Source organism: Ylistrum balloti, unplaced genomic scaffold (genome assembly GCF_031769215.1).
Source record: "Ylistrum balloti isolate Yb309-2 unplaced genomic scaffold, AGI_CSIRO_Ybal_v1 Utg369892, whole genome shotgun sequence".
NCBI lineage: Eukaryota > Metazoa > Mollusca > Bivalvia > Pectinida > Pectinidae > Ylistrum > Ylistrum balloti.
The window spans coordinates 753,398-776,699 of NW_026782024.1; positions in this window are offsets into that span (position 1 = coordinate 753,398).

Below are 23,302 nucleotides of genomic sequence, written 5' to 3' on the forward strand. Positions count from 1 at the left end.
AGGGACAGCGTGAAGCTGTTTTGAATGAAGGAACACTTGCCACCCACCGTGACGACATGAGTAACCAAGAGGGACACAATCACATACTCAGGCGTGCACTGGAGGAAAGGCGTTGCACATTTTTTTTATCAATAGTTGCCCTCAATATCGCGTTTATAGCGGTCCCCGCGATCGTCCCGCGTGACCTAACCAGTGTTTGAGATCAGCTATCGGATTACTTAGCATAAGTAAACTATATATATAGATATATAATGATGGTAGAATATGGATATAATTGGTTTTATAGTTGGGTATTGCTACCATAACCTTTCCGTCTTTCCCTCGAGTCTTCTCTATGAATATTTCATCTTTTGACACAAAAAACACATCTCGATAAGCATTCCCACACCTACACACTGGCTCCAGCTGGTCTATTACCTTTCCCAGGACGTGTAAGATAAATTTAGGATTCCTCCCAAACAGCTTTGATAATGTCACCCTAAATAGTAACAAAGATGGAGTTCCTACTTTCTCTTTATGGCTTCGTCAGAGTTCTTAGTAATGCCCTTTGTTTTTGATGATATTTATTTTTATGTAGTTGCTACCATCCCGCCTAGATAATGGAGATATATCTGTACACTGTCGAGTTACGACACCAAATTGTTTATCGCCGATTTAGGTACAAAATAATGCATATCCAGAGGTGTTCAGAATGAGTCTATCAACGTACCTGTTTGTGAGTCAGTATAGGTAGCTATTTCTGACACAGCATACGTACCTGTTTGTGAGGTCAGTATACTTACCTGTTTGTGAGTCAGTATACATATCTGTTTGTGAGTCAGTAAACATACCAGTTTGTGAGGTCAGTATACGTACCTGTTTGTGAGTCAGTATACTTACCTGTTTGTGAGTCAGTATACATATCTGTTTGTGAGTCAGTAAACATACCAGTTTGTGAGGTCAGTATACGTACCTGTTTGTGAGTCAGTATACTTACCTGTTTGTGAGTCAGTATAGTTAGTTATTTCTGACACAGCATACGTACCTGTTTGTGAGTCAGTATACTTACCTGTTTGTGAGTCAGTATAGTTAGCTATTTCTGACACAGCATACGTACCTGTTTGTGAGTCAGTATACGTACCTATTTGTGAGTCAGTATACGTACCTGTTTGTGAGGTAGTATACATACCTGTCTGTTAGTCAGTATACGTACCTGTTTGTGAGTCAGTATACGTACCTGTGTGTCAGTCAGTATACCTACCTGTTTGTTAGTCAGTATAGTACCTGTTTGTGAGTCAGTATACGTACTTGTTTGTGAGTCAGTATACGTACCTGTTTGTGAGTCAGTATACGTACCTGTTTGTTAGTCAGTATACGTACCTGTTTGTGAGTCAGTATACGTACCTGTTTGTGAGTCAGTATACGTACCTGTTTGTGAGTCAGTATACGTACCTGTTTGTGAGTCAGTATACGTACTTGTTTGTGAGTCAGTATACGTACCTGTTTTGAGTCAGTATACGCACATGTCTGATAGTCAGTATACGTACCTGTTTGTGAGTCAGAATACGTACCTGTTTTGAGTCAGTATACGTACCTGTTTGTGAGTCAGTATACCTACCTGTTTGTGAGTCAGTATACGTATCTGTTTGGTGTGCTAGGGGAGGAATTTGTATCTAAAATTCAAATCTTGTTCTTAATTGACGTAATCGTATGAATAAGATATCTATTTTTATTTTATAAAATGACATCTGATTTACTTGTGGTAAATAAGATACGTATAAAGTCCTAAGATATTATGTATCATTTTTTTTTATCGATTTTGCGAGAATCTCGTTGTTATACTAAAGAATATCTATTTTGCTAAATCAGACATCAGATTGTCTTATATCTTAACTCTGAAATAAAATATCTTATATGTTAAATTGAATATACTATTTAATAACTTTGATATTTAATTCCATCTTCTTTAAAACATATTGTTTACTTGAATATATAGGTAATTTAACTTAGATATATACTATAGTAAATAAGATATTTTTCTTAGTTTTCTTTATAATTAGATATCTTATTTAATGGATCATAAATATTTGAATAAATGACAATTTTGTTGACATAGAATCAGTGTTTACAGACCTCTCGATGAATCACGGTATAACTTAACTGATTATTCTTTCTCAAATCGATTATGGCACGACACTTGAACCGGTTTATGAATGGAACGATTGGACATGATTAATGAAAGCGAGATAAGATAAAATAACTAATAATGACGACTGTTTATATTTCGTATTGGCTTCTTTTCACAGATACTCAAAAGACAACAAAATGTGGCATGAATGTTTACAGTGCCTGGACGCGAGATAAAAATATGACGCTGCAAGCTGTCAATTAATTAGTAATCAATTAAGTATCGCCAAGTATCTGCATCCGAATCCTGTTCAGCATCTAACATGGAGTGCATGGGATCAAAAAGCATCTTACGCCTGGCTCTTTCTTTACAATGAAGATGTGTGAATGTGTTTTGCTGCGGACAACATGATATATTCATAACGATTTCTTTTTTTTATTATATGGGATTTATGATTAGTTACATAGTAGCTTGATGCAGATGCCTACACACATATGTCTAAAATGGGACTCCTCGTTACAACAGACGTTGGTTGATCAGGTTCTCAAAGTACCCGCAAAGTTTTACTTAAATTGAGTGCTACTGGAATGGTTTTCACCCTTTTCAAAGTACTTCTTGTCGCAACCGGCGTGCTGCGCCAAACGAAGTATCAGTTTTGCAGATCGCTTCATGCTACATCTGTTTTTCAGAACGCCCCGCGAAGTATCACTTCCCTGCTAACTCAGGTCTTATGAGCGCCCGTGAAGTATCACTTCCCTGCTAATTCAGGTCTTATGAGCGCGCGGAGTATCACTTCCCTGCTAATTCAGGTCTTATGAGCGCCCGCAAAGTATCACTTCCCTGCTAATTCAGGTCTTATGAGCGCCCGTGAAGTATCACTTCCCTGCTAATTCATGTCTTATGAGCGCATGTGAAGTATCACTTCCCTGCCAATTCAGGTCTTATGAACGCCCACAAAGTATCACTTCTCTGTCAATTCAGGTATTTATGAGCGCCCGTGAAGTATCACTTCCCTGCTAATTCAGGTCTTATGAGCGCCCACAAAGTATCACTTCCCTGTCAATTCACGTCTTATGAGCGCCCGCGAAGTATCACTTCCCTGTCATTTCTGGTCTTATGAGCGCCCGCAAAGTATCACTTTTGATGTATACATTTTACAGGGGCTTAACCCATATATCACTTTCACACTGCACCCCGCTCCATGTCATTGATACAGCACACTGTCTTGGGACGCTGGCTTTGTGGGATCGATATGAACTGCCTAACGGTGTATCGGAGCGTTCCCGTCTGTCAGTTTCCGTACGTCGTGTGGTACTGTGTAGGCAAGACTCTCCAAAACCACGCCCACCCAGCGGGACGCCCTATAATTCAATACTTATATGATACCTGTTATGTTCAGCCGGAAGTGTTGGGGATTTACTTGGCAATAATCCAGCCTGGCCAAAAAAAAAATTGTGGAGTCTCCATTTCTTTCCCTTTTTTTATTTGCCACAAATAGTCTCTAACTGGAATGTGATGACTGCATGGTGCCTGATGGATTTATACACCGGGAATTAATGGCGTTCGCCGAACACTGTTCAAGTAAGTTATGAAAAAATAATATTTATTGTTTTCACTTTAATATTACTACCACTATACTCAAGACTCGAAAGTGATGTTGACACCCGTACATGTCATGATCATAAACTTGTCTGAAAAAGAACTTTGTTGGTATTCATAAATACTTCAAACTCGCTAGTTTTCAAAGCACGCAGTTCTGTTCAAACTATTTTTAAGCGTACTAAAATATATGAATCAGACAATTGCGTCATTCTAAATAGATAATACGATATTCATCGGGACAAGCCATATTTCATAAGTTTTTGTGTGTGAACTGAGAGTGTTTTGGTTTATGTGGGAAACGGTAACCTTTTTGCGTGCGAAATGTATTTCATTAATCAGGTTTTGTGACGGACGAACGTACTTTATGTGTAATATTTAGCATAATGTTTGAGTCACGGACAGACACTGTGTGTGAGGAATGTATTAAGCATTACGTTTGCGTTACAGACGGACATTCTGTGTGCGAGGAATTTATAATGCATTATGTCAGGGAATGTTTATAGCATTACGCTTGAGGTTACTTGATGGACACCCTGTGCGTATGGACTTTACAGCGTTACGTTTGGGTTACGGACGTACACACTGAGTGCGAGGACTTTACACCCTTACGTTTGGGTTACGGACGTACGCTAGCGCTCTCGATACTCCACAGGTTACGATAAATTTTGTCTCTGCACCCCTGAAACATTTCCTGGCGTAATCGAAGGCATAGGAGAAGTAAACTTATTGGTACAGAGCGGGTTTTTAGAGAGAAAAAAAACCTGGCCAATATCAGACTGATACGCTCCTTTGAAATATTACACATAAGCTATATCGGACTGTAAAGGTAATGCAACATACCGTTATGCGACCTGAGATTCATCTGATTAACTTCAAAGGATCAAACTACTCTTCTAGTCTAACACACCAGGTGTCGCGCATGGAACTTTCAATGTTGCCATGAGATGTCCTTGGAGTACAGGGAGCGTTAGTGCGTAACACCTGGTGTATCAAGGATGGTTCACTCTGTGTGTGAAGAATTTATAGAGTTTGGAACAGACGTACGCCGTCTGTGTGTAAGGACTTCATTGTGTTACGTTTGAATTACGGACGTACACTATCATCCTCGATATCACAGAGGTTACCATCACTTTTGCTCTCTGCACCTCTGGAACATTTCATGACGAAATTGAAGGCACATGAGAAGTAATTTGATTGGTCCAGGAGATTACAAATGAGCGATGTCCGACTTCAAAGATAATACAACGTAACGTTATGCGATATCGCGATTCTTTTGATATTCATCAGATGATCAAGCTAATCTTCTCGTCTAATCCATCAGGTGTTGCGCGTGGAACCTTCCAATTGCCAGGAAATATACCATGTATGCATAGAGCGATAGTGAGCGTAAAGCCCGGAGTATAAAGTTTATAGCGTAACGTTTGGGTTACGGACGTACACTCTGTGTGTGAAGAATTTATAGCGTAACGTTTGGGTTACGGACGTACACTCTTTGTGTGAAGAATTTATCGCGTAACGTTTGGGTTACGGACGTACACTCTTTGTGTGAAGAATTTATCGCGTAACGTTTGGGTTACGGACGTACACTCTTTGTGTGAAGAATTTATCGCGTAACGTTTGGGTTACGGACGTACACTCTGTGAGTGAAGAATTTATAGAGTTACGTACGATATCTGACGCCCTGTGTACAGTATACAGTGGCACGGATGTCTATATATTTATCTAAAATTAACTTGATATTGATCATTTTCGCTCAGTTGATTAAGATATTGCCGATGATTTAACGCCGATATTATTTGCGTCCCCAAATGCATCATCATATCTAGCACCCAACAATGTATATTTTTAACCTTACAGCATACATTCTGTATTTCCTGTAAACACGATGTAGTGTTATCCAGTCTAAAGGTATGTACTGTGAATATACTGTGAGGTGTAATACTCGACTTTCAGGTGGAGTTTTAAGAATAATTTAAAATCGCATCAGAGAAAAACCCTTTGAACAACATATACTTCCACTAACCCAGAAGATAGAACTCGGCACAACTGACCTCGCTATCCACATTGTGACCGAGTGGCGCAGTGGCAACGCACCCGCCTTTCACTTGCCCGGCGACGTGGGTTTTCCCTTCCCACAGTAAGACCTCTCGCGCGCATATGTTCGGGCAATCAAGAATAAATAGTATCAGTTGAAAGAATTTGTTTCATAATTGTTGTAAAATAAATAAAGTTTATACTCTTTTATTTCTAACTTCTCCGAAACATTGTCCCCGTGGAAACTGTCTTAAACACTATCCCTGTGGACCCTCTCCTAAATACTGTCCCTGTAGAACCTCTCCTAGACGCTACCCCTGTAGAACCTCTCCTAGACACAACACCTGTAGAACCTCGCCAAGACACTGTCTCTGTAGAACCTTTCCTAGACACTACCCCTGTAGAAACTCTCATAGATACTATCCCTGTAGAACCTCGCCTAAACACTGTCTCTGTAGAACCTCTCCTACTCACTGTCTCTGTAGAACATCTCTTAAACACTCTCCCTGTAGAACCTCTTATAAACCTTGTCCCTGTAGACCCATTCACTAAACACTGTCCCAGTAGAACCTCTCCTTGACATGTGTCCTTGTAGAACCTCACCTAGACACTTCCCCTGTAGAACCTCTCCAAGACACTACCCCTGTAGAACCTCGCATAGACACTCTCCATGTAGAACCTTTCCTAGACACTACCCCTGTAGGACCTCGCATAGACACTGTCCTTGTAGAATCTCTCCTAGACACTACCCCTGTAGAACCTCGCATAGACACTGTCCATGTAGAACCTCTCCAAGACACTACCCCTGTAGGACATCGCATAGACACTGTCCCAGTAGAACCTCTCCTTGACATGTGTCCTTGTAGAACCTCGCATAGACCCTTCCCCTGTAGAACCTCTCCAAGACACTACCCCTGTAGGACCCCGCATAGACACTGTCCCAGTAGAACCTCTCCTTGACATGTGTCCGTGTAGAACCTCGCCTAGACACTTCCCCTGTAGAACCTCTCCAAGACACTACCCCTGTAGGACCTCGCATAGACACTGTCCCTGTAGAACCTCTCCTAGACACTACCCCTGTAGGACCTTGCATAGACACTGTCCCTGTAGAACCTCTCCTAGACACTAACCCTGTAGGACCTCGCATAGACACTGTCCCTGTAGAACCTCTCCTAGACACTACCTCTGTAGAACCTCGCATAGACACTTTCCCTGTATATCCTTGCCTAGACACTTCCCCTGTAGAACCTCTCCAAGACACTACACCTGTAGTACCTCGCATAGACACAGTCCCTGTAGAACCTCGCATAGACTCTACCCCTGCAGAAACCACGTATCTGTAGACTGCCTTCGGAACATCATCCGTACTGAAGGTTTTGTTTATATTATCGTTTCTGATTATCTCATCCGAATTTAACGTCAATTCACATGGTAAAATATGGATGTTTTATCTTTTAACATTTTAATGGGATTTAAAATCATTCTAATGTAAATGTAATTAAATTAGCTGACAGCACTTTACTTTGTATCAGAGACACATCACTGAGAACACATGCAGATGCACTTTGTAACAATATACATTTCGTTGTAAATAAAATGCCATTTCGAATTTAGATTTTTCAATTGAATCATTATATTTCCGTCCAAAAAAAATAAACCGAAACAAACAGTAAATATGTACAAATTGGTCTTGTCAAATTTGATAGAGAGAATATTGTTTGTTTATCTGTGGGAAAAGCTGGCTAAAATGGTCTTATCAAGCATAGTAAACATGGTGGATACATTTCTGTAGGAAAAAATGGGAGTTTGTTTCCTAGTAGTAAATTTGAATTAGATTGAAAATAAAATTCCAATGATAAATTTATACACAAAAAGAAACATAATATGATTTTTTCCTATATTATCAACATACGTTCGACGAAATGACGACGGTACACTATTGTAATCGCAAGGAAAGAATCGACCAGCCGTTCGGACTGTACTATATACACTATATATCTATATACACTAGAGTAGAAAATAGTGTACCATATGTTAAAAAACGACCACCTTTTTGGTTCTACTGTAATCAGGGGCATATTGTTTTTGTGCTGTCTGTATGCCTGTTTGTTTACGGTTGTCAACTTTAACCTTGCCTACAACAATTGCACCGTAAGAGGTAAGGCTTTCATATTTGTCATGTGCGTTCTTGTTACTAGACCTTGCTAGTGGTACCAAAATTTTTGACCACGTGACCTTGACCGTGACCTTTGACCTACATTTGTTATGAAGTAAGAAAATCATTACCAAAATGAAAAATAAGCGAGCATAATGTTTAATAAACACTTCTTGTTTGATACACAGTAAGGTAGAAAATTGTGAACTATAGTTCTGTATACTCTAGAATAGAAAATAGTTTACGAGATGGTTACGAATCGACCAACTTTTTCGGCTGTACTGTAATTCTATATACACTAAGTAGAAAATTGTGTACGAGATGGTTACGAATCGACCACTTTTTCGGCTGTACTAAAATTCTGTATACTCTAGAATAGAAAATAGTTTACGAGATGGTTACGAATCGACCAACTTTTTCGGCTGTACTGTAATTCTATAGACATTAAAGGAGAAAAATAGTGTACGAGTTGGTAAGAAATCGACCACCCTTTTTGGCTATAATTTAATAAAACATACACTAAGGTCGAAAATGGTGTACGAGTTGGTAAAAAATCGACTACCACGCGTGGTTTTACTTTAATTCTATATACACTTACGTATAATACCAAACCTTCATATAACACTGAATTAAATTTTATTACAAACCTTTGGGGTCTTTGGGGCTCATTGGGAGCTGTTTAAGATTCCAAATTGAGCGATATTTCCATTTATGTGTGTGATATTTCAGTTTTATCACCAGCAAATTCTGAAAAAAGGTGCATTAAATTATTTTCTATCTAAACTACTTTTAGCAGAAATGCTGGCTTGTATAATATATTGGTAAATAATAAATAGAGAAAGACTGTCGAAAGCCTAGCCTTGTGTACATTTGACAGAGCCATTAAAATCCCGTGACGTTGAAGGATAGAAATGTATTTCCTGTGTTCTATCCGATTGCTCAAACTTCCGACAGGAATTGCTACCATATTATGTTTTTTTATCAATGGTGCGAACGTTAAATATATATCTTATTTTTGAATAAAGAATTTCTTTTTCTTTTTCTCAAGAGGATAGGGCGATACATGGAAATGGGTACAATTACCAAGTTTTTAATGAATCCGTAAGTTGGAAAAACCCTTAACCTATACAAAAAGATTTTATTTGTTTAGAATCGTGGACTTTTTCATTTTTTGAGCGTTGAGGCAACATTGAATGAGATGAAGTCTTCATTATCAGAACTTTGACAAATTTGTAAACTCAGCCTACAAAAACTAGCATTTCCAATACGTGCTGCACATAATGGATATAAAATACTTCTAAACATTTGCTCGTCCTTTTTCGCAATACTGCTTGCAGCGAGAGGTACTTGTAAAATGTTCGATTTAGACGTACAGTAACACTAAACCAGCACAAATGGACAGATCATGTCTGAAATATCTCTCATGTGAAGGTATCATTTGTCTTGTATGGACATTAGATAAAATGTCATGTTTTATGAAGTTAGTTATCAGCTCAGTTTGTAACTGAGATTTAGTCACAGTAATTTCTGTAATTGGAAACGAAATAAAATCCAAAACGATTCAAATAGCTATTGAACCAATTTGAAAACATTAAATTTTTTCAGTGTAATACATCTGCTGGAACAAATCGAAAAATCTGTGCTATATTTCAGCTAGTCCCGTACTAACATTAATGTCATATATCTAGTATTGTAAAATTGGTAAATGTTTCATTTCGAATGTGGTAAGATTTTCCTTAGTTTCTAATTCTTTAGAAAGTCAAACATGTTTCCCAAAGTTTTGTTTCACTTTTTCAATGTTAAATTATTGAAAACCATCGTTCATTGAATAAAAGATAATAATAATAAATTGTCCCACCCATCACATAGAATTGTATGTTTTACTGGTGTGATATATAATTAAGCATATAGTCCCACACATAAAATAGAATTGTTTGTACTTTAGTGATAAACCTACACATTATCTGTAATGAAATTCTGGAATTGAATTTAACAAATGAAAAAGCATGTTGGCATGATTTAATTACAGTCCTGCTAATTTGTACCACCTCCAAATATCACGTTACTCTCCAAATCTAATAAAATTATGTGTTATACATTTATTTACGTTTGTTAATTTTACTGATGTATAATATAAAAGTCTTTGTAGAACTGAATCAGAAGGACAAATTGATTCCAGTGACGGCTGCTAGTATTAATGAACTACAACAGAAAACCTCAGTAACACCCTCGAGGATTACATGGTCACGTGGTCCAGCTTTAGGGCGTAAACTATTGTTGTACGATGTAGAACAATGTTTTTATTAGCAATAACATGTCGGTCAAGTTAATACAGGTAAAGGGATATGTCCTCCCACTCATATTGGGACTCTATATAACAAGTTGTTATTGTAGAGTTACCAAACATAATAAGTAATGTATGATTGGCTGATTTATTTTCATGTTTCCATGGATACACTAATGTTTGGAGTAATTTACATATCGTACGTCGTCGTTCATGTGAATTATTAGAGGGTGATGGCTTTTAATATAAAAATAACCTGACAAAATGTTTTCCCAAAATTTTGTTTTATTATTTCTATGTTAAAGTACTGAAAATCATCATTCATTAAAATAAATGACAAAGGAAAACGGATAAAATTGCTTATAGTAACAATAGTAAGAAACAGTATGAAATATTTTTTTCTATTTACACGTATACAAGAAAGTAGATATCATAACGTCCTTGATATAATATCAAATATATAGGACAGAAAGTGTGACCTTGACCTTTAACGAGAAGAGTCGGCATCAAATACTACCATCATACTATGTTATTTTGCGGTATTTCTAAACTATATATTCCATAGCTATATTTTTGCACAAACGATTACATATGTGTTGAAACTGCTGTAGATGTTAATCTGAATTATTTTCTTTCACTCATGATTTACACATCCCGCCCATTTTGTTTCTTTAATCTTGAGTTGATTAAATGTGTTGTCTTTTATTATAACAGAGTATTAAGACATACTTACTCATACCAACTACATACAGAAATAACACACACAACAAATACAGACACGAAAACATTGTGTACTATATCTGTACCTTCATGTTTAATGAAGGCAACATCTGGTTATACCAATATGACGAGACAAAAAGTAAATCTGATTGGATACAACATTGGTAAACTAGATCATACATATTACAACAATTTACATGTTAGATTGGAGCGACAGCACGTAACATACAAAATTACAAATCTCGACACTTCATCTACAATTGTAATATTTTTGTATTTGGAGGATAGCTGGTGATTCAGTTGACAATAATTTGGTTTGGAATTTATAGAGTGTATTCGGAGGAAAGAGTACACGAAGATGGCGACTATTTCAGCTGTGCAGTATCGGGAATTAATACATTTCGCAAGTGGAAATTGATGAAAATAACACTTAATCTGATGCCAGAAATAATTGTATACCTTCTATGTTTCCTCTCTCACCTCCAGACGTTTGCCATCACTCCACGTGTACATTGATAGTGTTTCGGTTCGGAATGCACTCATATATTTTTGATCACCTAATATTGAAACTTGACAGTTTAAAGTGCACCTGCCAATCGGTATTTTAACCACTTATTGAATTTTTATTATTATTCCTTGCTTAGTTTGTTAGATCTCATTAGCATAAGTTCCTAGTATCACTGACGAGTCCTAGAGTTTCTTGATCTCATTAGCATAAGTCCCTAGTATCCCTAGTATCACTAACAGGTCCTACAGTTACTAGATCTCATTAGCGTAAGTCCCTAGTATCCCTAGTATCACTAACAGGTCCTACAGTTACTAGATCTCATTAGCGTAAGTCCCTAGTATCCCTAGTATCACTAACAGGTCCTAGAGTTACTAGATCTCATTAGCATAAGTCCCTAGTATCACTGACGAGTACTAGAAGGAACACACAGCTGTAGGATTCAGCTGGATTCAGCATTGGGCCTATTCTTGACCTAACGATAATGTGTATGTGTTAGTTAGTTTTTGTGATCTTTGTAGGTTCTTCAATATTGCCATGATAGTTAGCATTACTTAAATGAAGTTTAAAATATGACAGTGCTTTGTTCCATCGATCATGTAATTCTGGACACACGAGTAATTGATACATTTGTGTTTACATACCGGACATCGACCGGTCACTCAAAATATCACAAACGTCAATAAACCGCCCCGTACCATATACACTGGAGGGAAACAAGGATTTATTTAGAAATAAAGTAAAATGAAAACAATCAACGCCAAAGACTGACCATCTGTCAGCTGACCATCAGCGGATACAATACAACTAATTTAATCAACAAGGTTCTAAATTAAGATCTCCTTTGTCGTGATGATGGAGTAGAAATGTATAGTGTTAACAGTTACAGATATAAAATGATAGATAACTAGTATTGATTTTCTCGTTTTTACCTGATTAACGTTTTCCTGTATTTAGAACATCTTTACATGTTTGTTGAGCTCCCGCCGTATCTGTTTGTGAAATTAAAAATAACAGCAATATTTAGAATTGTATAAATCACGGGAAATGGACAGCCGTGAAATTGGTAAAGACAATAAGCGACAGAAGATCATCTCTAGTTTTGAAACCGTTCCCGAACTCATAGAGGTAGCAATACTATGGTCAGCAGATCTAAAAATTAGAAGGTTATGTATTTTCTAAGATGAGTGAAGTGGGATATCGTCCACCGAGACCATTTCATGTAATATTCCGCTCCCGTGTCTGTGACGTATTTGGCTCCTGTTTCAGAACCAATGGCGACCAGACGCCGCTGACTGACACCCTCGGAGATAGATGTGACGATCAAGTTTCTGCTGCATCAGTCATATCTTATTCTAAATCAAATTCCGTGATATAAAGACGTCGAAAACAGGCTTTGCTTAATTTTCGGTACGCATGTTACAGACTAGAAGGTACCTGTGCCAACCAGGTTCATGGACTGCTGATCCTAGCGCCGTAGTGACATGTCCAATTTATCTCTAGCCTACCATCACCATGTACTGGCATCCAGTCAACTCGTAGACGTGGTAGAATAAACGGAATAAACACACACCATGATCACCTTATATAACGGCCATTTGATACATTATGACTTTTCAATGGATGGTAGCTTCCAAAAACAATAGCCAACACGTATTAATAGAGTTTTATCCTCACTGTATTGTCTGATCAATGACACATTCTTATCTTTATCAAAAGGGTAAAGCGCTATGGTGTTGAGGAGTAAGCAAGTTCTGATTCTATTTAGAACAGCTCTTGGATGTCGTCATGATAATGTTTTCTTGCTCAAGCACAAGTTCTTTGGATTTGGAAGAAGAAGCAAATGTTACCGATACATTTGAGAATGGAGACGTAAATCTTTAAAATTTTCTTTAATTTTGAATTTCATCAAATTTTGTTAGAATCATGATTTTATTTGATATTTTTTACTTTATTAGTTGTCTTTGTTGTAAAATCAAATCAACAATTGTCAGTATTACTGGGGAAGGCATAGAAGACAGTCAGCAAAACAGAATTAAGATACTCTGGCGACTTGGCTTTATAGGTTATCCTTATACTATCATTGAATCATCTTATTTACTTTGTAATTTGTTGAAATCGTATGAGTTTATCAACAGAGAATATATATTGATTTATATTATTAACCAGAAAAAAACACATAATTTGGGAAGTATCAATGCTGATAATTTTACTCTGTTAGGACATTGGCATCCGACATGAATGTTCGGGAGATATATGTTTACGAAGAGAATGGATAAAACTTATGTTCACCATGATCTAATCGAGACATGTTCTTACTCTGTGATATGAGATTATTTCGATTATGTAAGCATTCCTGGTAATTTTATTGTTGCTTGCCTTATCATCATTTACGAACGTGATGTTAATTACCTTGATTTATTACGACTTACATGATGGGTGTCATTGCGGGTGTCGTCCACGATACAGAAGACTAGTACTTATTCTGGAACACCTGGTCTGTCCTTTACCATATTTTGTCCGTTTGAAATTCGTTTTGTGTGCTCAATTGATAAATTTATTACTATTTTCAAAAAACAGATGTACATATATGATAATATTTAATATATAAGATGTGATCTTATAATATTAAATATTATATTATGTATAGCTCACAATGTTTTATCCATTGTACCAATCAACCAATTATTTTCATGTATTTATCAAAGGCAACAGCGAAAATACCGACATGTCAGCAAGATCTAAACTTAACCTCAAATTCCGCAAAACTAGGTCAAAATATGAACAAAAGAAGATTTTCTCGGAGAAAAAGTACAGTGAGATTAAGACCAGTTTTGCGGAAGAGTAAGCGTCTTCTGCTTCATCGACTCCATCCGCCATGCAAACCTTGGTCAATCCAACTCAGGGATGTCAATTTCTAATTATAAGATGATGTAGCAATTTGATTATCGACAATACTATTTCGGATGGTCTCCTGGAATGACGAACTGAATTGTTTGACGAAGGCGATATAACAGCTTACTTTCGTTATTTGATAACAATGAAGGTAAAAATCCAATCTACATGGAGAGGTGCACTACCCCCACGATTTAATGCAGACATTTGTAAGTAGCTCGCTCCATTCTTCATTCAACGGTTGATAGCTTTGTTTTCTCGATAGCATATCTACATCAGGTATCCAAACTATTTAATTTGAGGTATGTATAAATGGTAACTTGGAAGTGTGTGCTTGTTAGATTTTGTGAAAGTTGTATCTTTGTGATGTGTGCTGGCGCAGAATTATTTTCGAAACATTCGTTCTTAAACAGCGATATATTAAAGCATAATCGATATCAATTTATATAAAACATTGCTGACCTATCTGGCGTTCTTTAATATTGATAAAAAATGGATGTATGGTATTGACGATAGACACAATCACGATACAGAAGCTGGGAGATCTGATTCTGTGCCAAGAAACCAGCGATTCTGTAATCTATTTACTTTTTATGTCCTTTGTTGAGGTCGATAGAATATTTTCGGACTAAATTGTACAAAAAATTTAAATGTAACAGGGTATCTTACGCAAGAAGTTATTCAAGAACATGATATTATGTCGTATTTATCAGTTATAAACCTATATCTATTTGACAGTGATTTGTAGATTTTAGAATTGTATAATATGTTAACATTTGGATCTCAATATTTTATTAAGATTGATGTTGAAGAATCCGCTTTATATCATCTAAGCATTTCTTTTGTCGTATTCGTTGTTTTCAAATTCCTTCAAAGTAGCGTGAGAACATCACTTTTGCCATGATTTCGGCTCTCATACGTCGTTTATGTAAGACTCTGAGAGCAATGCCCAATTCTGTAGATGTGTTTTTTTCAATATGAAGTTAGAGATTCATGCACGTAACATTTATTACGAATCATCATAGGAACATTTAATTCAATCCGTATTTCAAACAGAACAAAAAAAAAAAAATTAACCGTTTGCTAGTGTTATTGTCCTCCAAAGGTTACCATCCACTTCGCCTTGATTTTTTTTAAAAATAAGGTAGCTATGTATAAAGCAAGCAAGGATAAGTATAACAGAAAGTTGACATATTTCAAAAGCAGCTACGTCTGGGTATGATATCCGTTATTATCTCTATCTGGTCCACGAGGTAGCGCTCGTCTGACTGGCATGATGCATTACTAGGTCACATAAGCGTATTTCAGAACCGACTTCTAATACACATTACAGGTCGGGGTCCAGCTGTAATGATCTTAAGGTCAACCACGTTTGGCAACATCCGACTTCCAGCGCAAAGCACGGGTGATATTTCAGATGGGAACCATCAATAAAATCGTTTCGGAAGAACTCGTTGTTTCATGATCTGTAATGGCTTGCCGATTTGTGTTGTATGTAAAATAAGAGTAAAAAGTACAGAGAAGCGGTTAATATTTCTTAAATAGTAATAGTAGATGTTCATCAGCAAACTGTAACAGTTGTGTAAGGCGGTGGTGTCTTATCGGTGCGTGTCGACACGTGGGTCGCAAGTGTTACGACTATCAACTTATATTAGCGTTCGATGGGTATTCATTTCTTTAAAATGATTATATCCGTCAAGGAAAACCCCAGGGACACATTAATGTGAGACAGTCAGTTTAGTTTCGACTGTTCTGTTATCGAAGAAAAATAACAATCAGCCACGTTTTTGTAAATATCTTTTGGAATATAGGTTGACACATCAGTCAGGTTGTACTGTACATGTTCAATTCGATTTTGCAGATTAAAACCCAAATACAGATACAGTAGTTTGGACAAATGGCCCTATGGTTATAAGAGCAACCCGAATAAAATACTTTCGTTACCTTATATTCTTATAGGAATGTCTCCGGGGACGTAATTAGTAGTGGTACGTAAATGCTTCAGGACCTTAAATAGTTTATGGGTTGCTTTCTCTTTCTTACCTTGGCTCCTGCTAGTAACCTGTACAATTACCCAAAAACGCTGTATCCAGTGAACAAGAGAGACCCATCTATCTTTATGCAGGAACATTACATGAATACCTGTATGCATTGACTTTAATGCCATTTAGTAATAAAGTTTAAAGTAGTGATAGTTAATAGCTCCTAACTACAATTGGTTAGTAAATAGCTACCCGTTACAGCTTTACCCAGTTTTACTGAATTTAGTGTGGAATATGACTCTGATGACATGTTAATTTGTTCATTGTTTTTTGTTTTGTTTTTCTTCTGCGTGGAGTCGATAAAAATCCCACTTCTTTATCTTTGCAATTTTTCCTATTGAATTTAGGTTTTGAAAAACACCGTTTACAAAAATGCGAGTAATTATTTTCTGTGTGTGACAAGTCGACAGCCACGACAGTCAGACTAGGTCGAACCTCTTGTTTAAGTTGTCACACAGACAGCATGTCGTGTGTGGCTACAATATCCAACTGTTTGTCTGGTTACATCGAGGTCCGAATGGGAATTCTCTCTAATAGAGCTGTGTCTGTGACCGTTTGTCACGAAACTTCGGACTCCAAGATGTGAGAGTCTCTAACGAAAAGCGAACAGGAGGTGACAGAACAACCATTCATATTACACGTTATAGCATTTGATACTTAGTAAGTTTATTTAACGTCATCATAGCTTAATGTGTCCATCACATACACTTCGTCACATTCGAAAGGCGATATAGCAGAGCTAATATAATAACAGAAACAATTGATGTAAATTAATTAAGTTTTCAAAAAGTTGTTAGTAAATAATCTGCTTCCTTGGATTTCATAAAAAAGACATGAACCTGCATCATTCAGTCTTATCGTGTTTCGCTTCCAGCTCCATTTGTTGTCTGGTAGGATCGAATTATGAAAATTTTCCTTATTTTCGGTAATAAATGCTTTATCAACAGGTTGTTTCTTGTTCGTCACTTTAATAAAAAAAAATATCAGACATTCTTAAGTGTGGCATATTTGATACGGTAACTGAACTTGTGTGTAAAAATAACAGAAAATTCATTATCTGATCTCCAGTTGATGCATAAAAAACTATTATCACTAATCTCTAATTGTTTGAGGCTTAAAGGCTCTGATCTTAGCCAATTATATTGCTTCTTTTAACCATTTGCTGTAAATAACTTATATTTCGTGTGGGATTTATTTTCCCCTTAATACGCGAAGAGAGGAAATCGCTAATTCTAATCCCTCGAAACTATTTATGCTGAAATAATTCTTGATAACATCCGTGCTGATTCTGTTACCGATATCGGAGTCCGTATATCTAAAAGCCAATAATTCGAAATCACAGCGAATATGACTGAAGAGGTTAATTTGCGAAATAAAATAAATTTAAGTGATTTAAAGTACACTCTGGCACTGTCAAGTTGTCGATGTACAAAATTTATTCTGGTCAGGATGAAGACTGAAATATGTAAAAAGTCTTTCAAGACAAATATAATTGTTCACTAATTAAGTGGCGAGGCTTCGGATTTTGCTATCGACGGGAGACCGTGCAAGTTGATTGAGCTTTTATTTTGATTGAGATTTATTCATCATATCATTCTTTAGAGAGTATTCGAGTAAAGTTAACATACAACACTATGTTTCATTTCATTTGATGTCGTTTCGTTGGGTCATTGTATTAATTGTAGGTGACCAAGTGGATTGAGAATTTAACAGGTCATTCTGACATTCCAACATATGATTTGCCTAGTTGACAGGGGCAAAAAGGGATTCGAAATGTGTCACTAAAATCGTCACAATCCTTCTCCGGCAGTTCTATATCAGATGATGTATTGATGTTATCATAACTTTCTCCAACGTCACCATCGCTCACTCTTTCCGGCAGTTCTATATCAGATTATGTATTGTTGTAATCATAAATGTCTTCAATATCAACATCGATTACCTGCTTGAAAATAAAAGTTAGCCATCATGTTTTGACTAGCACCAGATAGATTTCAATGACAACTTATTCATGAGAATGTCAGTTGTAAGATCTTGAAATAGAAGCTCTAAATGCCTGAAATATCATAACTTCACATGACGTCATCAGTCTTGTGTCCATGCCTTACTTCAGTATGATCGTAAACGATTGATGTTGTCAACAGCTGTTAAATAACATTTCAGGTCCATGCTTCAACCTTCTATAGTATCAATGTATACCATTGACGATATCAGCTGTTCAAAAACATTTCAGAAAGAAATAATTTCATGCCAGCTGTAAACTTGCTTTAAAGTGAGCTTCAAGTAGGGGTTTGTTCGGGCTCAAACTTAGGAACCCTTAAGATAAACGAATGAAATTCAAAACGATTTAATTGGTTATATGTAACAACACAATGCTATTGTCTTTTGATTATTTTATACTTACTATTGAGCCGGGACAGACATGTGTCTCTTATCACGAGTCGTTGTCCCGCAAACATTTGACTACAGATAACACCTCTCAAACAATAAAGGTGCATCGGTTTTCCGGTCCACACTAACACTTAATTAGAAGGATACTTCATAGATAGGAATGTCACAGAAAATACTACGGGGAAACAAAGCAGAGAATTATCTCTCTATAACATGCACAGTAGGCCATGTGGCGCCTTTCCGGAACTCTTAGAATGTTGCAGCTTTAGTAAATTTACCAGCTACCGACACAGACTGAGCCTGGCACCTCCGGTATCCGTGTCAACGTACTTTATTACGTCCATTCTTTGTTCCAGAGAAGCATTAAAATCAGATTTGTTGTGGTATATCACTACACATGGATCAGATAATTATATAACCCTTGTGTGTTTATAGCATCACACTTTCTGATATATATACTTAAAATTCTCTGTCTTTGCAGTTACTCCGACACTGAGAAACCTTCATACCAGTAATAGAATGGTTGTAATGCTTAGGCTAAAACATCTGTCACGTTGTTGCATTCATTTACAACAAATTAAAAAAGAAAAATCTGTATTTGAAAAAATCGATTTTTGACATAGTTCATCAACATTTCACATTCCAAACAAAATGATTTTATATAATCTCCCCAAGTTTTGTTGGCATACCTGAAAGCAAACTGTACCCTAGTCCTGGCTGTTGTGATCAAAACATGTCAGGAAGACCTTGTCGATTCGTACAACTTCACTTCAAGATGTATTAATGATGCCTTGTTACAGACAAGAATTGGAAATCAAGAATAAGATTTATTATTCTATATAAGCCGCTGACATCGATGTTTTCCATCCAACCGAAAAATCGTTCCATTCAGCTTAATGATCAACGCGATGATATTCAAGATCTTGTTCCAAATACATTGTATTACAAACATGAAGATTTCCAGGTAAAATGTCGACACCTGACATAAACTTATAACATAAGTTGGATTTTCGGAAATTAAGGTTTCTGAAGACTGCGAAATCTTCATCGAAATGGAAATATTCAATGTGAAGTTAGGTATTGTCGATGAAATTTGGTAATTGTTGTTTTTAACCCGTACGGTTATCACTTGAGAATATGGCTTTTTTAGTTTGATCCCTATGTGGTTTATAAAATTTATTTCGAACAGCTCTGATTACCCTCCGTCTTAACTTAGGTTTCAATAATTAAATTCGTTAATAATATTGACGAGTCCTAATAGGACGAAAAAGCTGTATGACGCATTGTAATAAATCCTTTGTCTCAACTACGTCTAATTTTTTTTGTTTGTTTTATTTTTACAATTATTAATCTTGATGTCTTTTTATTTACAACTATTGACCTTGACTATCATTACAGGTGTCTTTAATGAACCAGAAACATTGTTACCTTCAGGAACAAAAGTCTATGTCTTAATATTTTATTGTTTATAATTTGTTTGCATTCGTTGCATCTATATTAAGTTTGTATTAAGATTCTGTTTAAATGTCGATGAATTCTTGTTGTTAACAGGTTTTTATAGTATCGGAATGGTAACGAATAATTCTTTGACTGATTTTAAAATTCTTCATGGATGAGCAACGAAATGACCTGTGGTTACGACGGTGACTGTATAGATATATGTCCATGTTATGACGACATATATCATTTGAAAAAAAACCCCAAAATACTAATCGACAAAATCATGAGTTTTGTAGACACTGCTAGTGTACTTTAAGTCCCCGAGGTTTGCCGTAAACTGCATGCTACGTTTGAATCAATTCCAAATAGTGGCACGGTTCAGAATATACACACGAAGTTGCCGCTGTTCTAAAATTATCTGATATATGAAAATAATGAAATTTATATAATTATCGGACTAGTCGACTCACCGTCTAGAGTTTTACTTTTCGTTTGATCATTTTGGATTTTCCTCAGTCGCCTCCCAGGCTTCACAATTTAGGCCCTTAGCATCACTGACGAGTCCTAGAAGAACGAAACAGTTGTATGACGCAGTTAATTCTTTGTTTGGCTCCACTGTATCTAACTCTAAATTTTTATTTGGAGATGCTATTAACTTGTGTATCTTTTGTACGATATTTTCTTTTTATTTCTGTTGCAAAAATGAACCATATGTGATTATATCCCTCTTATATGCACTGAATAGCACCGGAATTTATATATATATATATATGTGTGTGTGTGTTTTTTTTTTCTATGGACGTCATTTTAAGGACGAAGTGCTCTACGTAACCGTCCGTCAGACCAATTACAGCTTCGCTAATGTTGTAGAAGCCATTTAGCAGTCTTTCCACAATGGATAAGATGCAGACAGACATAATTGACGTCCTGGCAGTAACTCCAAGTCATTTCAATAATAAATATTATTTATTATACACTACCTGTCCCTGATATGAAAAACATCATGGACACAGTTAAAGCTCTGAAGATGTCGTAGTAAAAGTGAAGTTAAAACATTTTATTATGTAATCTTTCATTCAACATCACGTCCGAAATATTCTTTATTTGTTTTATTGCATTATAGGATTTTATTTCATTTCCTACAAATTAACGTCTGGAATATCTTGGTTTAGCGCAAAAGTTAGTAATCCAGCTCTTACTTTGAAAGTAGACTCTTCTGTATTGATGATTGATGAGTCAACGGAGAAACTTGGCATATAGTTTGGCAATGGATTGTTACTCTTTTGGCCGAGTAGATTGTTGGAAAATATAAAGAACAAAAGTATTTCTTTTATATAAATATAATAAAAGATGGCTTTATTTAATCTATATTTGATCTTAACACTTACAATGCTTGTTTCTGTACGATTAATTGTGGTGGTAAATTACATCAAATCAATTAGTTTTCGTATGACAATAGTTTGTGGTGAAAAGTGTATTTTCTAGATATATATTATAGGTTAAATAATTATGCATGACTTTTTAAGTCAGTCTGTCCTAAAGTAAAACGATGCTATTTTATATTCAAAAGAACGTAAATTTTATCAGGATGGATAGCTATAGAAATGAAATAAAAGAAGAGTTAATGTCAAGCAAATTTAATGACAATACATACATATATATATATATATATATATATATATATATATATATATATAAGACATAGAAATTTATTTTTATCCCAATAATACCCTGATATTTCTGTCTGAATTTATATACTTTAACAAACCATAGCCCAACACAGTAATCTTCGCTGTCACATATCTTCTCCAATGCTATCATCATCACTTTGGGATTTCCGCCCATGAGTACAGACAGTTTCGTCTACGGCTAAAATGTCATACTTTCAGGATAAGGTCAATACGTCATGTAAATGTTAATGGAAGCATTTGTATTGAATATACGACGTAGTTTTATAACTAATATGTCATTATCACAAGGTTTCATGACAGGAAGGATTTTGCAATTATGAAATTTTATTCACAATGTCGTCAAAATGACTTCTGGTGAAATGACTTCATTCAAGCTAATGTAACACGTTTGTTCTTTTCGGTACGAGAGCTTTCTTTCTGAAGAAAGGTAAAAGGTGATACAGATAATATCAAATGGTTGTGAACTATACTTATGGATATTTCTGGTAGAAAAGAAAATCGTTGAGTTTGGTTGTAAGCTCTACTAATAGACTATCGGTATACATATGGGATCGAACTGCGAATCTCTCTCGGCTGACTTGTGTTGTATTTATCGATGATCTTATCAAAACAGGTCAAAATGAGCTTAAGTCTTTCGATTTCGCATTTTGTATACATTGATTACAGAGATGTATTGACTATGTCCATCATATTTACCATCAGAATAGATCATCTATGTCAAGATAGATTTTTCTACACTATCCGCTTACCACAATGAACCCAACAAGGAAAATTTTCCACCAAGTTTTATGATAAAAGTGAGGATTTGATTTTCCCTATTGTGAAAATTTCCATTCCTGAATAGCAACATTCCTGTATCCCCAACCCACTGTCCTTACATGTCGTGAGGTCTTGTTCTCGACCGCACGATGTCAACATCTAACAGACAAACAACTCAGAGATGTGGGTTGCAGATTATGGTGACAATACTCAGTACTCAGCGAGTTAACCTCTTTTTGTGTTCATATTTTGACCTCGTTTCATCGAATTAGAGTTTTACTTCTCTTTTGACCTTTCGGCATTTCCTTTGTATTTTTCCAACCAGAACGTGGATAGGAGATACTTCACAAACTTTTGATGATACCAAGATATATAACCAGAATATCTGTTCGGCCCGCAAAAATAGGATATGGCCTGCATTGAAATGTCATTGTTACTCAAACATATAATAATAGCAAATTGCCTTACTTGGTATTATTGCTGTTTGGTACCCTTAACAGGGTAGGCTGCTAACCCAGTAACATTAAAACGGCACTGTTCTCTAAAAGCTATGACTGCCAGACTATCATTCGGAACGAAGTGAACCTACACTTTGTAACTCCTTTCGGTTCGCAGAATGATATGACCTGCATTAAAAAACAACCCTATTTACTGGGTATTAGTGATCTTTATAACCC